Raw genomic sequence first — 16,247 nt, forward strand, 5'->3', positions numbered from 1 at the left:
ACTTAATACAGTTGCAAAAAAATATCAGCTGAGAGTACGATACTTTTGAAAGCTGATAAAATGACTTCAGAAAGGGGCTGGCGTCGGACAAACAAAGTGAATTAGTAGGAAGGAAGGCGGATCGGAAGGGTTAATTATGTTTTAGCTTGTTTTGGTTGAAACTCACAGACAGACAGCTTTACAAATAGCCAACCTGTCTCTTTTATAATGATACTGGAAATTTTTGCATTTACTAATAGAACAATATAACTATTCAGGTTTTATAAAAGTATTGACATCAATTTTAAAGGTTTGCTTATTAAAATTTTGAAATTGGAGCTTTCTATAATTAGTGTTTTCATTATCATTAATTTAGGCCATTTTAGAATTGCCATATTGGTTTTAGATATAATATCCTATTTATTTGAGTTTTGGAATAAAGACATATAAAACAAAAAGGTAAATTAATAATAATTTTTGTTATGAGCTTGATCTTTAAATCGTTTTTATGGTGCGCTGAATCGGGGCGATTCAGAGGTGAACCGTAGGTGCGCTGGTGGTAAGCCACAGCGCACCTGATTTTTAAAAGATTAAAAAGGTGAGTGGCATTGCCGCGCCGGTACCGCGCCACTGGGCGCACCAAATCGCCCATGCAAATTCGATTTAAAGATTGGTATTTAATAATTTGATGGTGCGCTGAATGAATCGCCCCGGTTTAAATCACCTATAAACGATTTAAAGATCAAGCTCTGCTAATTAAGTTGTGACACTCTACTAGTGTTCATATTTGTTTGTCCCAGCGTCTGATTTATAGTTTATTAAAAGCGAAGCTTTTCTATAATTAGGGTCCGTACGTCCGTCCGTCCGTACGTCCGTCCGTCCGAGATAGTTAGCTTTTATTCGTTAATTTAGGCATGTTAGAATTGTCCTATCGATTTCAAACTTTGCATGGTGATTCTTGTAGTAGTTAGGTACGATTTAGAAAGCGTAGCAACTCTATAATGGTTACCAGAATGTCCGTACGTCCATTTTAAACATGTTAGTTTTTTTTCTTTTTTAACAACAAATTTTTATGTGATCTAATCATCCAATTGATCTGATTTTTGGTATATTGATTCCTGGGACAATAAAGTATAATGTTATAAGCGAAGCAACTTTATAATCAAGTCCTAAAAATGTAAGTATGTCCATAAACATTATCCTGTATCAAGCAGTATTTCATCAAATTTGTCTACAATTTTGCTTCGATTCTTATATATTTTTATTCTGATTATTCAGTTCTGACACTATATAATTGTTAATGTTCGTTTGTCCTACCGTTTCAGTGCTTCGCTTTTATGGATGTTGTCATCCTTGTTTTGTTTAGTTTTGACGTCTAGAAGATACGCCCCTAGAGAGCAGACCCCAACTTTTAATTTTAGTTTTTTTTTTAAATATAAAGCGAATAGGAGAATAATTTTTTTAACCCTCCCACAAAATAACTATAAACTAAGGACAACACTGCAAAGAAGAACCATATCAGTTCAGTAGTTAGCGAGATCCTTTGGAACAAATAAATAGATAGACACAGATTCTGTAACTTTTATAATCGTATTATCTAAAGCTTATATTTGAAAATAATGCACATTATCCAATAATTTAAGTAACTTAAAATATCCTTTTGAAATATAAAAATAAATTCAACGAAATTTTCCATACAAAAAAACTGAAAGAAAATGCGCGTATTGATTAAAGATTATGAAACTATATTAATCTTATTTACGTATAAGTCTTTTAAAATATATTTTTATTACTTGTCTGTCTAGAATAATATTATTTATTGGTGCTCTTAAGTTAAAAATAAGTATTTACTTTCGTTCGGGTATATTGGTTTCTAATCCTTATATTAAAGTAACAGGATGTCTGTTTATATATACCGAAGGATCTCACTTACCGCTTAACCAATAAGGTTCTCCTTTACAATGTAGCTTGTCATAGGTCATGGAAAGGTTTATAACTATTTAGGGGAGGATACCACCAACCTTCCGAAAGAAATAGCCCATAGAAAAAAAAAACAACCTTTCCCCCCCAAAAAAGTTTTCTTTTTGTGGTTTTGTCTGTTCCAAAAGATCTCGCTTAATTTTTTTTATTAAAGTGAAACTTCTCATAGAATCGGGGAAGGTTTTAAACTATTTAGGATCTTTTAAGCTTAATTTTACCCCTTACCCAGCGAAACTTAAAAAAAGGTAGCATGGTACGTTGTTCGATATCTCAAAACTTATCTTACTCTTTATTAAATTAAGCTGGAATGGTATGAGCTCTCTCTCTCTCTCTCTCGCTCGCTCTTTTAATTCATGCTACTCTGCTACGATATCGATGGCGAACTCGCATGCTACCTTTTGCTTGAAAGGCCGATTTTCCAACGTTTATCGCCAAAAAATTAGGTGTTAATTCATGGCGAATGGGATTTGAGGTAGCATAGGAATCGGTTCATATATTGCACGAGCTCGAAGGCGCTTCTATGGCGAAATATCTTGCTGGGTAAATCAATTTATTTCATTACCAGCGCAAATGTAAATAAATAGACACACACACACACAAACACATAAACTTTTATGTAAGGATTATATTACAAATTGTTAGAAATAAAATTTATAAAGTATTTCAACTAAATCCAAGAATATGATATTTTGTTCAAATCTAATTTAGCCAAAATTAAGTTTAAATTAAATTATGTTGGAAAATGCTACAAATTCAGCCATAAATAGTAAAATAAATTATGTGATTAAAGGGCGTTGCTACAAAAGACCAACGCCTACAAAAGACCAACACCTACAAAAGACCAACACCTACAAAAGACCAACTCTACAAAAGACCAACTCTACAAAAGACCAACACCTACATAAGACCAACACCTACATAAGACCAACACCTACACAAGGTCTACCCATACAAAATATCAATTGATACAACTATATTGTTATACAAACATCAAATTTATTAATAAAGCAATACATTTCTGCCATTTCATCAAAATGTTATCATTCGTTGCAGAATGTTGAAATGTAATGATTTTTATATCATTAAAATTGGAAGACTTAAGATTTTTATCATTAAAATTGGATGATTTTCATGCAATTATTTCATTACATTGATACCAAAAAAAATTATTTTCTGCTTATTCTCGTAATTGTGTCGTTTTTAATCTATTTAAAGCAACCATTTTATTCATTTGATAAATACAAATATAATGTTAGACCATTTGCAGCTTTAGACCTCCTAGCATTACGATTTTTTGAATGTGGGTTTTTTGTAGGTGTTGGTCTTTTGTAGAGTTGGTCTTTTGGAGGTGTTTGTCTTTTGTAGAGTTGGTCTTTTGGAGGTGTTGGTCTTTTTTAGAGTTGGTCTTTTGGAGGTGTTGGTATTTTGTAGAGTTGGTCTTTTGGAGGTGTTGGTCTTTTGTAGAGTTGGTCTTTTGGAGGTGTTGGTCTTTTGTAGAGTTGGTCTTTTGGAGGTGTTGGTCTTTTGTAGAGTTGGTCTTTTGTAGGTGTTGGTCTAATGTAGCAAACGGACGGACGTACAAACGAACACAAACCGCATGTTGAGCATTGGTAGCCCATTCTCCTTACTTTTAAATAAATTGAAATAACGAAGGGGTTACTTTTTCACTATGTCTAGCCCCTGGGGTATATCCTTCCCTGCTTGGTAGCTGTCTATTGTGCCCTAGCAAAATGGGGATAGATGCCACCGCCACTTGTTCTATTGACGTAATAGTTAAGAGAAAAAGAAAGAGAAGGGAGTAAGAACCACCTAGTACAGAGATGGGGTGTAGGGTATTTTATGACGTCAATAGAATAGGCACGTCAATATCCCTATTTTTCTAGGGCACTATAGACAGCTACCGACGGTATCACTTGTAATAATGGATATAGAATACGCAGATATATTGACAGGGGAAAATTTGTCTTCAATTTAGGTTGCTAATATGGACCTCATGAAAATATGGTGTAACATCCAAGTAATAATATATCAATTAACAATGTGTTTATTTGTAGGTTGCTAAAGACAATGGGATAATTCTAATATGCGTCACAATAGCATTTTCTATTCTCTTCAACATCACAAGATTCTTTGAACATCACGTTACGGTAGGTTGCCTTTCTTTGCTTTGATTCAAATGTTTACATATAATAATGATCGAAAAGCCGTGGAATTCTTTGAAGTGTTTCAAAAATTCAATATTCTATATTTGAAACATATTTTTTTATATCGATGCTAGAGCATTAATTGCACTGGCACCAAAAATTTTCCAAACAAGCTCTTTAATTCGGTGGCTTAAAAGTTTTGTGTCCTCTAATAAAATATTAATTGGCGGATTCGAAAATTGTAATCAAATAAATAGTCTTTTGGTGTATATATCAATTTAATTTCAATTGACCCATTCTCTAAATTAACAAAATTTAGGACTTAATATAATTGTATGATATTTAGATACAGTTTGACTTAAATATAATATTTGATTTTAAATTTTATATTTTCTTAGGAAGAACAATTTGAATTTGTCAACGAAAACGGAACGTTTAAGGTAATCAAATTTTGGTGCTTTTTGCACAAAGTGTCGTTTGAGCACTAGCACCCCATCCCCCTTCCACCGTTTTATTTGTAATTTTAAAAGGGGCGCGGGCTTGCCATGCCTAAAACATTAGGTCCTCAGAACTATTTATATATTTTTCAACTGTTTAACAGACATTCCGTAGTTAAAGAACAATAAACACATACTCTAGCCTCTAGGGGAGAGACTTATGAGGTCTCGAAAATAGCATACAACGGGAATAGTCCCTTTCGTGACATCGCTCCTTAAGGGGCAATTTGTCTTATTTTTAAAATGGCTTTTTATAGGTTAGGTTAGGTTAGGTTATATTGGGTTAGATGATTGCCCCACAGGGTTAGATAATTGGCCCCGCAGGGTTAGAGCCCCCCGCAGGGGCTAGAAATAGGAGAAAACCTACTATGAAAAATACGAAGAATCGCCCCATAAGGTGCGATGTCACGAAAGGGACTATACCCCATAAAACTACTCCAAGAAGTTTATAGCATATTTAGGTCAGCATTTTCCGAGATCTTTAGCATTAGACAAAAACATTTTCTAAGATATTAAAAAGATACAACTAAATGTATACAATTCAACAACAAAAACATTCACACCTAATATATTTTGGTAATATAAAACTTAAATCATAATAAAGGCTTTTTGTTGCTTTTATATAAGAATACTAGCGGCTTCGCCCCTAGCCTCTAGGGGCTTTGCCCCAAGAGATGATAAAAAAAGTGAATTTCGTAAAAAAAAAAAAAAACTACGGAAATCTTCTACAAAAAAAGGACCAAGGATATCTCCTACAAAAGAAAAAAAATGGGGGGGGGGGATTTTATGTTTTTTGGGGGGTTGGGGGTGTCCCACCCAACAAGAAAATAGCCTAAAACCACCACATGACCAGTAGGTATGATCCCTGAAGAGTAGAATCAGATAGGTTCAGTGGTTACCGAGATCTTAAAGGAAAGACGGAAAGACAGACGGATGGACGGACAGACAGACATCGTTCTACTTTTTATTATAGATATTTAATTTAGAAAAGTTACATTGTTGTGAATGCTACGTGGCTAAGATGGAATCCCATATATTCTCTTAATTACATTGTGGTAAGTTTTTTTCATTATGGGAGGCTTTTCTATAATCAGGATCAGTCCGCGCGTCCATCCAATGTAACGGATAGCACCTATAATGATGATTCCTGTATCTCTTAGGTAAGATTTATAAAGCGTAGCTAATCTTTAATAAAAAAAACAGTAAATCCATTCAAAACGTGTTGAGCTTTTTTATAAATTCATGTGATATAACTACCCTAACAAGGTACAATTTTATAAAAGGATGACATCCAGGGAGTAAGGGAGGGGACAATGGATCGAATATTCAATTTTTAGGAGTCTCAGACTTTGGGTACTGGCTTAAAGGGAATGTGCAAGAATTTAGCAGTTTCTGACTGAGTTTGGGTACTTGCGCATGAAATGCCGCTACTCGTTATGTATGTTTTGAATATTTCAGACGAGGAGAAGGGATAAGGGAAGTGGGGGCAAGGGAAATAAACACTCGTTGTATTAGTTTGGAATGTAGCAGACGGTGAGCAGGGAGAAGGGAGGTGGGGGCAAGGGGAAAGGGAAATAAACAGAATAAAAAGGGGCAGTCATATTCTTGCTAGCAGCTGGCCGGGTCCAATAATCTTGTAATAAAAAAATCACACCAAAAAACCTCAATATATTTCATCAAAAACAAGTTGTGATTTCACTTTACATGATGCTATGGAAATCTATTATTCAATTAACAATCCCTTTATAATTTCCTACAAATTTATTGGATTAGAATAGATTTCATGCCCTTTCTTTGATAACTCTTATATTGAATTAATTGCCCATTGTCCCCTCCCTTACTCCCTGATGACATCTATAATCTCTAAATTGATATGCTGCTCCATAAGTCCTTCTGATACCAGAGCTTTTTATGGACGTTGTCAACGTTGTTTTTATTAATCTACAGTATGATTCTAAAAAACCACAACTGTATTACAGTCTTAACTGAATCATAACTAAAGACGTTAAAAGTTGTATCAACTTCTAAAATGCAAATTGTGCAACTATAAGTAGGATGAATGCTTTTGCAAAAAAAGACAGAACTTTACAAATAGGACTTGAGACTTAAGGACTTGCAATCAAATGGTTTGTTACCCGAAATTAACGGGAAGAGCATGTTATATGTTTATGTATAGTCTATGGAAAAGGAAATTTTCTAATTTTGTTACACCCATAAGATATTTGTGACTTTTTTGTGCTACACTGTATATAATTCATATTATACTACACATGTACATAATTGTACATGATATAAGTTATATAAACAAAAGTTTAGCTATCTTTAAAACTTTTATGAATTTATGCTAATTAGATCGAAGAATGTTATACGATTATTTTTAAAAGCGAAGCTTTTCTATAATTAGGGTCGGTCCGTCCGTCCGTCCGTAACGGATAGCTTTTTTCGTTAATTTAGGCATGTTAGAATTGTCCTATCGATTTCAAACTTTGCATGGTGAATCTTGTAGAAGTTAGGTTAGAAAGCGTAGCAACTCTATAATCATTACCAGAATGTCCGTACGTCCATTTTAAACATGTTGATTTTTTAAAACATTTTTAACAACAAATTTGTATGTGACCTAATTATACGATTGGTCTGATTTTTGTTATACTGATTCCTGGGAAAATAAAGTACAATATTATAAGAGAAGCAACTCTATAATCAAGTCCTAAAAATGTAAGTATGTCCATAAACATTATCCTGTATCAAGCAGTTTTTCAATGAATTTACTTACAATTTTGCTTTGACTCTTATACATTTACATTCTGATTATTCAGTTCTGAAATTATACAAGTGTTAAAGTCCGTTTGTCCTACCGTTTCAGAGCTTCGCTTTTATGGATGTTGTCATCCTTTTTTTTTTGTAAAAATTCAATTCAGTACGAATTATGAAATAAGATTTTTTGGGTATAGTCCCTTTCGTAACATCACTCCTCATGGGGCGATTCTTTGTATTTTTCACAGTAGCTTTTCTCCTATTTCTAACCCCTGCAGGGGGCTCTAATCCTGCGGGGCAAATTACCTAATCCTGTGGGGCAATCACCTAACCCAATATAACCTAACCTAACCTAAAATAACCTATAAAAGCCATTTTAAAAATACGAAGAATCGCCCCTTATGGGGCGATGTTTCGAAAGGGACTACTCCCGATTTTTTTGTGTGTGTGTGTTTACTTTAGGTTAACTTAGGTTATATAGGGTACTTGGTAACCCCGCAGAAAATACACGTGGGGTGGGGGGCTGTTTTTAGTAGTCACGATGTTTACGCACTTTGGAAGTACTTATGTATTCCATTGCAGTATTGCTATGAATAAAGAAACACATTCTCTTAAATAAACATTTTTTCCTTTTATCATTTGAAAACTCATTTTATTCGTTTTTTCCTTTATTCTACATTTTAAACTTTACACATCTCCAAGAAACTTTCTCTTTCGTAAATTTAAGTTATCGGTGAACGAGTTTGGACACTACAATATGAAGATTAAATTCAAGTACCCAAAATTCTTATGTTGCAAATGATCCAGCGAGTTTATCTAACTTTGGGGATCAGTAAAATTTACAGTACATTATCCCTTCCTTCTCTGGTTTCATTGCTCTCTTGTCTTCTTGTATTTAATAAATAACAAAGAAAAATCCTGTTCATTAAACATCTTTTCTTATCATTTCTTTACTTTTTTCCTTCTCTTTACTTTTTGAACTTTAAATACAACAAAATATTTATTCAGTGCTACTAAGTACTAATCTATAATACAAAGTAGAATGATGTCTGTCTGTCTGTCCCTTAAGATCTCAGTAACTAATGAACCGATCGGATTCTACTCTTCAGGGAATATACCTACTGGTCCTGGGGGGGGTTTTAGGCTATTTTCTTGGGAATGGGACACCCCCAACCCCCACAAAAACAAAAAATCCCCCCCCCACATTATTTTCCTACTAATTTTTACGAACTTTTATGAATTTTACGAATCTTTACGAATTTTTAAGAATTTTTCGAATTCCCCATTTATTTTGCGATCCATTCGCATTTTTTTCGGCTGGGTAGGTAATAGAAGATGTAATTATACCTCCTGGAGCAAAGCCATTAGAGCCTTAGAGGCTAGGGGGCGAAACCGCTAGTTCTTTAAAAAGTAAAAGAATCTGTGTGTGTATCTTTCATTCTATCTTTCTGTAACGAAGGATCTCTGTAAACGCTAAACCGATATGGTTCTCCTCTACAGTGCAGTGTAGCTTTTCATAGGTTCTGGAAAGGTTTACAACTATTTTGTAAAAGGTTACCACAATACTTCCAAGAGAAATCGCCCCTAGAAAAATATGCAAAAAGAGAGACAGACTGACATTCTATTACTTTATCAAAAGGATGATTATATATTTAGATTGGAAATATAACCTTTATGAATGTGATTCCCATTGCTGTTCTAATCACTCTTAACATCCTTATCTACAAGGAATTAAAAAGGTAACTATAATCTTCTTTCAGTATGGCTTCGAAACCCAATTGATATCCGCTGGAGAAGAACCGGTTCTCATCCAATTACTTAAAAATAGAATATTTTTTTATTTATGACATTTTATATTGGAAGATCTATTAGGTTTACAATATTAATTATTTTCTTTTTCTCATTTAAGTAAAATTCCCAATTTTATACTGAATTTTTCATAAAAGTCTTGAAAGGTTATAAAAGTTGTATAAATATTTGTTTTATCAGGGCTGCCCTCATAAGAAACAGATTGGGCTCCAAACTCAGGTAAAATTAATTTCATATAAAATTGTAAGATCCTCAAAAGATTTACAAGGATGACAACATTCATAAAAGTGAAGCTCTGGAAACGGTGGGGAAAATAAACATTAAAACTTGTAGATTATCAGAACTGAATAATCTAAGTCTAAACAAGATTGTAAATAAATTTGGTGCTTTAATACAGGATACTGTTCAAGGATATAATTACATTTTAGGGTTTGATTATTATACAATGATTTTGGAAATTATGTCATACAAATTTTTAGTTTTCAAAAAGTTCAAAATCAACAAGTTTTAAATGGACGTGAGGACTTTTTGACAACGATTATATAGTTGCTAAGCTTTCGAAATCCTACCAAAATTTTATATAAATCATATTAATTAAGTTTGTCAACTGATGCAACAAATCTAACATTAATTAAAATTAACTAAAAGAGCTAACCGTAACGATTTTGTGGATGTTGTCATCCCGGTTATATTATGTTTAGACGAGATACAGCTATGACTGCATTGTTGACATGCATCATAGTTGTCTTCATCATATGTCACTCTACCAAGGTCACAACTAATATCTACGAGGCCTATCAGGTAAACTATTTCAAAAAAACGCCTATCTCAGATAACGCGTATTTCAAAAAACGCCTATCTCAGATAACGCGTATTTCAAAAAAAGCCTATCTCAGATAACGCGTATTTCAAAAAACGCCTATCTCAGATAACGCGTATTTCAAAAAACGCCTATCTCAGATAACGCGTATTTCAAAAAATGCCTATCTCAGATAACGCGTATTTCAAAAAAAGCCTATATCATATAATGCCTAGCTCAAAATATGCCTCTTTCCAAAAATGCCCATCAGTGTAAAATGATATGTTATCTTCTTCCAAACATTAAGGTTTAGCCATTGGTTGGTATGTCAATTTGTCACACAATTATAAAATACAAAATTGCCCCTTTTCTAGTTAAAAATATCAGCTTAACCCATACACCCCCTCTAGTTTTTTCAATGTCATTTTTTTATGTAGGTAAGATATTGAGCTGTGACTTCATGACTTTTTAAGTTTGGTAATCATACATCTGCAAGAGTTGATTTTATAAGGATATCTGGTCTGTGTCGGTCGTGGTGTCTGGTCAAAGTCAGTTAGGTGGCACCAAAATTAGAAAAAAATCTAAATCAATCCTAATTTCTACATCATGACTTTTGTGTACAAGGTAGAGACCTAATGTTTTTCTGAGCTGGATCTTTAAATCATTTCAATGGTGATTTAAACCACCCCGCGCGAAATTTCAGCCAATCACAGCGGCTGATTTTTAAAATGCGCCGCTGTGATTGACTGAAATTTCGCGCGGGGTGGTTTAGATCACCATTAAAATGATTTAAAGATCCAGCTCTGGTGAATACTTAGATATCAATGAATATCTGAGAAAAATGGTGCTATTACCATGTGACCGCTCCCTGATCAATTTTATGACCAATTTTTTGTCTGGCTTTTTCTATATACATATATTATGAATATTGTGGCTTCTATTACAGATAGAGACCTATAAATTTTTGAGTAAATTCTTGAGCAATAATGAACTTCCATGAATAGTAAGGTCATGACTGTTTGACCACTCTTTGACCAATTTTCTATTTCTGACCTGCAATTTTGTCTTTTTTAAGCTGCCTGTTGTGGAATTTTAAAACATCTCTAGACCAGCCAATTTTTTTATGTTGTCTTTTATTGTGATCAGAAACAGATAAAAATAATAATTGGTGCCGCCAACCTCTGTTTTACCGCCATAACTGCTGAAAATGGCGGTTTTTCATTATTTGCCGTTTTTCAGCAATGTTGAGAAAAATTTAATATCCACCTAAAATTTGGTAATCCTAGCTTTAAAATTGGCTGCTCTACAGCTGTTTTAATATTTACCGGCTGGCTAGAGCCCCACCCCAATCTATTAAGGTGCAAATTTAAAATGGAATGCTTTGTGTGTTCATTTTTACATAGGATAATCATATCAGAGCATTCATGATAATTCCTGTAACAGTTTAGTACAATGCCTGATTGTTGAGTTTTGTTTTTATAGATGTTGTTATCCTTTTTTTAAATTTTAGATGATAAAGTACGGTACAGTTACCTATTGGTCAGACTGGGGATTACTGGTTGTTAGGAATGTTTTTCACAACAAAATAAATATTTTTACTAGCAAAGCTTCTCTACAATCAATTTTGTCTGTATATCAGTGACACTGTGGGGAAAATGAGATTTAGATGATATTAACTTTTCTTTTTGACAGTCCAATCTTTATGAAGCATATGATTTCCACTTATATTAGTTTTCTTGTAAAATCTTTCATTCCAAAGTCCATTTTTTTCTTACTCTCACTGAACATTTGATTTCCAAATGTCTGTTTATCAATCCATGCTAATTTGTTTGTGTTATTCTATTTATGGATGTTGTCATCCTTGTTAAATAATTACTTTTAGTTAGCTACAATTTTTTTCTTGTGAATTATTAGTTTGTTATCATTTACTTTATTAAGTTTCTGTATCTGGAAATGTTATCAAAAGACAAAAATCTTTAAAAGTTTGTTTGACAAGTTGCCTTAATTTTAACATAAGGTTGTCATAACTTTATATAGATTCACAGCATCTCAAAAAAATCATTCTTTACTTACTCTCATTTTAAATACATTTAGTTTTCATTGACAATTAAAATTCATTAATTAAAACATTCTTTTATATTTTCATTATATTCTTTGGTTGCGACCAAATACATATTAAATTTTAAATTTATGTTGTCTTGAAATTTTCTAATGAACAAAAAATGGCAAAGGGGTCGTAGCATAAAAATATTTTATTCAGAATTGATAAGGAAAAGAATCTTTTCTTTATTAGGTTGTATGGAAAATATTTCGCTATTTAGATGGAATCATTTGATGTTGGCTTGTAATTCCTCCATCAATTTTCTAATTTATACAGCTAAGGTAATACTTATTTATTATGCAGGACAATGCTTTCTACCATAGGCATGCAGAAAATTGGTGTAGAGGGGGAGAATTTTTTCTCCCCATGGCCACCCCCCTTACACAAATTATCATTCCAACAGCCTTTTACACCCCTGAAATGCAGCCATGGGGGAGCTTTGACATTTATCTCCGTTTTCCACAACAATCTTTGGCTTTGGTTTAAGGGGGTGTGAAAAACTGTGAAGGGGGGGAATTTTTTTCCTGGAACCTCCTTGCAAAATCCTTACATGTGTCTGCTTGTTCTATATATTTGACCAGTAATGCAAGAAAATGTATTTTTATTAAAATTTATATTCTGCATTAAAAGATAGTTTTAAAATCATTTAATTTGATTAATTTAAAAAAAGGAAAATAACACTATCAATTCATTTTATAATTCTGTTATCTAGTTTAAAAAAATATATATTTATATATCAATTTAGGATAGTAAGTTTCGCCAGGCAATATTGGAAATGTTCTGCCAAAAGAAACAGGTAATAGTTATTTCTTTCATCGTATTATAAACGGCTTTCCGCGGATATAGAATGTACAATTATAAGAATAAAACCAGTTTTTAGCCCCGAGATGCATATTTTTAAAATATGAAGTTAAATTATTTTACCTTTTACGAAATGCCCCTAGAGGTCCGAAAGTTGACCCTCCACTTTCAGTTTTGGGTTTTTAAAAGAAAAAAAATGAAAAGAGTTTACTTAGTTTTTTTTATAAGGGGCATATAAATAATGTGAATAATCATTGGGGATGTACATCAATTTATCCCATTAGATCCATTTTTTGTTATTCTTGTTTTTTCTCCTTTGTATTAGTGACGCAATGTAGAAAGCTATAAATAATTTATTCTAAGCATTAATTACCTAACCATCATCGCGCATATTAAGAAAATGTATGAATTAAAATTGTGGTTAAATGACCTAATTTTTTTGGTGAGTCAAGTTTATAAAATTTTCAATTTTGACTAAACTATTTTTTTCTTCTTTTTACTAGTATCTATTATACTACTAGCCTCCAATAGCTTTAGCCTAAAAAACGGGGTGGGGGATAGCCGCCCCCCCCCCCCTGCTTCATAAACATATTTTGCAATATTTTAAAAATCAAATATTTACTTAGGTTCCTAAATCGTTTTAAACCTGAATCTTTTTAACCGCCTGTCTTTTCTATAATGAACAATGAAATAGGAAATCAAATTGTTTAATTAAATTAAATCTTTTTTTGCATTGATATTGCCGTTATTGCTGCGCTTTTAAGGACATAATTGTTTTTATTGTTTAGGAACATTACACACTACTTAGTAAATAACTATTTAATCATATTTACATTATCATGACGTTTGAATTATCTCGGAAATTAGAATAATTGATATAATATTGTATTACTAATAATATAATTACTAACAAACGAAGCTAATCTATAATTAAAGATGTACATCTGTTTATATAGAACAACGTACACGAGTTTTTTTTGTGATATTTCCCCAGACGAAATAGCATCAAACGTCGTCGGGGAAGTGAGAAGTTCGAATATGGGCTTTTAAAGGGACTGTGAACGTAAATTTTTCTCATCTTAATATCAAATCTTAACATTATCTCATTCATAATATCTCACAGATAGAGCAAAACGCGCTTTTGTTTGCTTAAAAAACGGCTTTTTCCGACGATTTTTATAAGGTACGGGGAAAGGAAGAAATTTTCAGTATTATATAAAATGTGCATTAAATTGCTTTTTTCTCCCATTAAAGCTAAAATTAAACTTTTTCACATAGTTCTAGATTTTTCCTAACAGTTAAGCTGACTTTTAACATAATCCTTGCTTTAATCCAATGTATAGTTACTTAGAAATTGATAAAAAAGCAATATTTTTTTATTGAAAACCAAATACAATAACAAAGCCAGAAACAGGTTTTTTATTAGTATCCAATTAACTTTAAATGGCCCATCTCTCGCCCACCTTTAATTACAAATTTGTAAATAATAAAGACGCAATATTTCTTTATAAACAGTCTGATAAAAGTGTAAACTAATTCTCCAAAGTGGGTTATTTATTGTTCAACACAATAAAAAAGGATATTATTATTTTATATAACCTATGAGATTCAACCCTTTGTAGACAGTGAGGTATTTTTTTGTCAATAATACGAATTTAAAATATGTCTTTATTACCTAATTACTACGTTATAAAAAAACGAATTGGCAATTTTATAGCATAAAATAAATCCTTAACAGTAAGTAAATTGTTTCAACTATATGTGACAAGTTAAATATCCCTACAAACATTATAAGAACAAAAAACGTTCAGATTTTCCCTGTTTTTTCCTTTTTCCCTCTCAAAATACCATAAAATCAAGGCATTATTTCTGGATATTTTTGTGAATAGGACATTTTTGGTTGATCAGTGTAGTGAAATGTGCTTAGTAAATGTTAAGATTTGATAATCAGATGAGAAATTTTTACGTTCACACTCCCTTTAAGACAATGGACGATATTTTTCGCATCATATTAGAAAATTAATTCCTGATTTGTTGGCCCTAGGAGGCCAAGAGACTGATGGAGGGGTGGGGGGGGGGGGGGTTGCTGATTCGTTGCCTGGATATAAATTTGAACCGGTTCTCAGTCATACTGAAAAATCATGTATAGAATCGTATTTCAAACTATTTTTTCACAAATTTTATAATACCAGGATTTTTTAAACCGGGCCTTTGTCCCCTCGGGTCAATTTTAATATCCGCGGAAAGCTGTCTATAATACGATGCGATAAATAACTATTCCCTGTTTAGGAAAGATCAGAAGAAGTGAGTATAGAAGAGCATCACAGCGAAGATAATATTGAGTTGAATCATATTCATCACCGACCAAGTGGAAATATCAACAGACCACACACTGAGACAATCGCAGATGTTTAAAAATGGATATTGCGTGGATATTATGACAGGGGAAAAATTGTCGTCAATGTAGGTTACTAACATGGATTTCATTTATTAGTTAATTTATTCAATCCATAAGAGGGAATAAAGTATGGTAAAATTATTTTTAGCCAGCTTAAGTTTCACTTTTCTGATACATGATAGTCTGATGTAAGATCCAAGAATAATAAATTTATTTGTATGTTTTTGTTGCGAGGATAATATATAATCAACTAGCGGCTTCGCGCCTAGCCTCTAGGGGCTTTGCCCCAAGAGGTTTGATCAAACCAATTTTCGTATTTTAGATTTAAAAAAAAAATAGGGGGGGGGGCTTTATTTTTTTTTTTTTTGGGGGGGGGGGTATTTTTCATTTTTGGGGAGTTGGGGGTGTCCCACCCCCCAAGAAAATAGTTATAAACCTTCCCGGGAACTATGAGAAGCTACCCTGTAAAGGAGAACCCGATCGGTTCAGCGGTTAGCGAGATCCTTTGCTACAAACAAACAGACAAACACACAAACAGACAGACATCGTTCTACTTTGTATTATAGATAATGTATGTCTGAACATAACGTTACTAATGGGTGCTTTAATTCTTGTTATTTGTATCCTATAAATATCTGTAATATGTAATTGATAATTATGTTGAGTAAGATATATAAGTTGGAAAGAATTTTAAAGATTTGAAATTTGCATCTGATTTTAAGGATTTTTTTTATAAAATTATTTTTTTGTATAATTCTTTATCTAAAAGCGCAAATACAATTTAAGTTAATTAATTTTGACATCTGTGATTGTTGGACTGAAAATTATCTTCGCTCTGATTGGAGAAGCTTAAGTGTCGTACATCATTTAACCAATTAGAGCGCAGGTAGTTTGCAATCCACCCATCACGGATGTCAAGATGTAATGAATGTAAAGAATTATATAAAAAAACGAATTGTATAAAAAATCCTTAAAATTTGATACA

At 32.6% G+C, this 16,247-nt stretch overlaps 2 long non-coding RNA genes across 2 annotated transcripts; both read left to right on the forward strand.

Annotated features, from left to right (window-relative positions):
- Nucleotides 1-4,506: 4,506 nt before the first annotated feature.
- LOC145332446 (uncharacterized) lies at nucleotides 4,507-11,942 on the forward strand. The gene is made up of 7 exons (XR_013884182.1): nucleotides 4,507-4,543; nucleotides 5,587-5,655; nucleotides 9,011-9,093; nucleotides 9,344-9,382; nucleotides 9,865-9,964; nucleotides 11,473-11,523; nucleotides 11,901-11,942. It is a non-coding gene; the product is annotated as an uncharacterized LOC145332446 (long non-coding RNA).
- Nucleotides 11,943-12,285: 343 nt separating this feature from the next.
- Nucleotides 12,286-15,339, forward strand: LOC145332211 (uncharacterized). Its single transcript, XR_013884082.1, has 3 exons — nucleotides 12,286-12,344; nucleotides 12,809-12,859; nucleotides 15,154-15,339. It is a non-coding gene; the product is annotated as an uncharacterized LOC145332211 (long non-coding RNA).
- The last annotated feature ends 908 nt before the right edge of the window (nucleotides 15,340-16,247 follow it).

Source organism: Acartia tonsa, chromosome 11, assembly GCF_053477335.1.
Source record: "Acartia tonsa isolate MP-2025a chromosome 11, ASM5347733v1, whole genome shotgun sequence".
Classification (NCBI taxonomy): Eukaryota; Metazoa; Arthropoda; class Copepoda; order Calanoida; family Acartiidae; genus Acartia; species Acartia tonsa.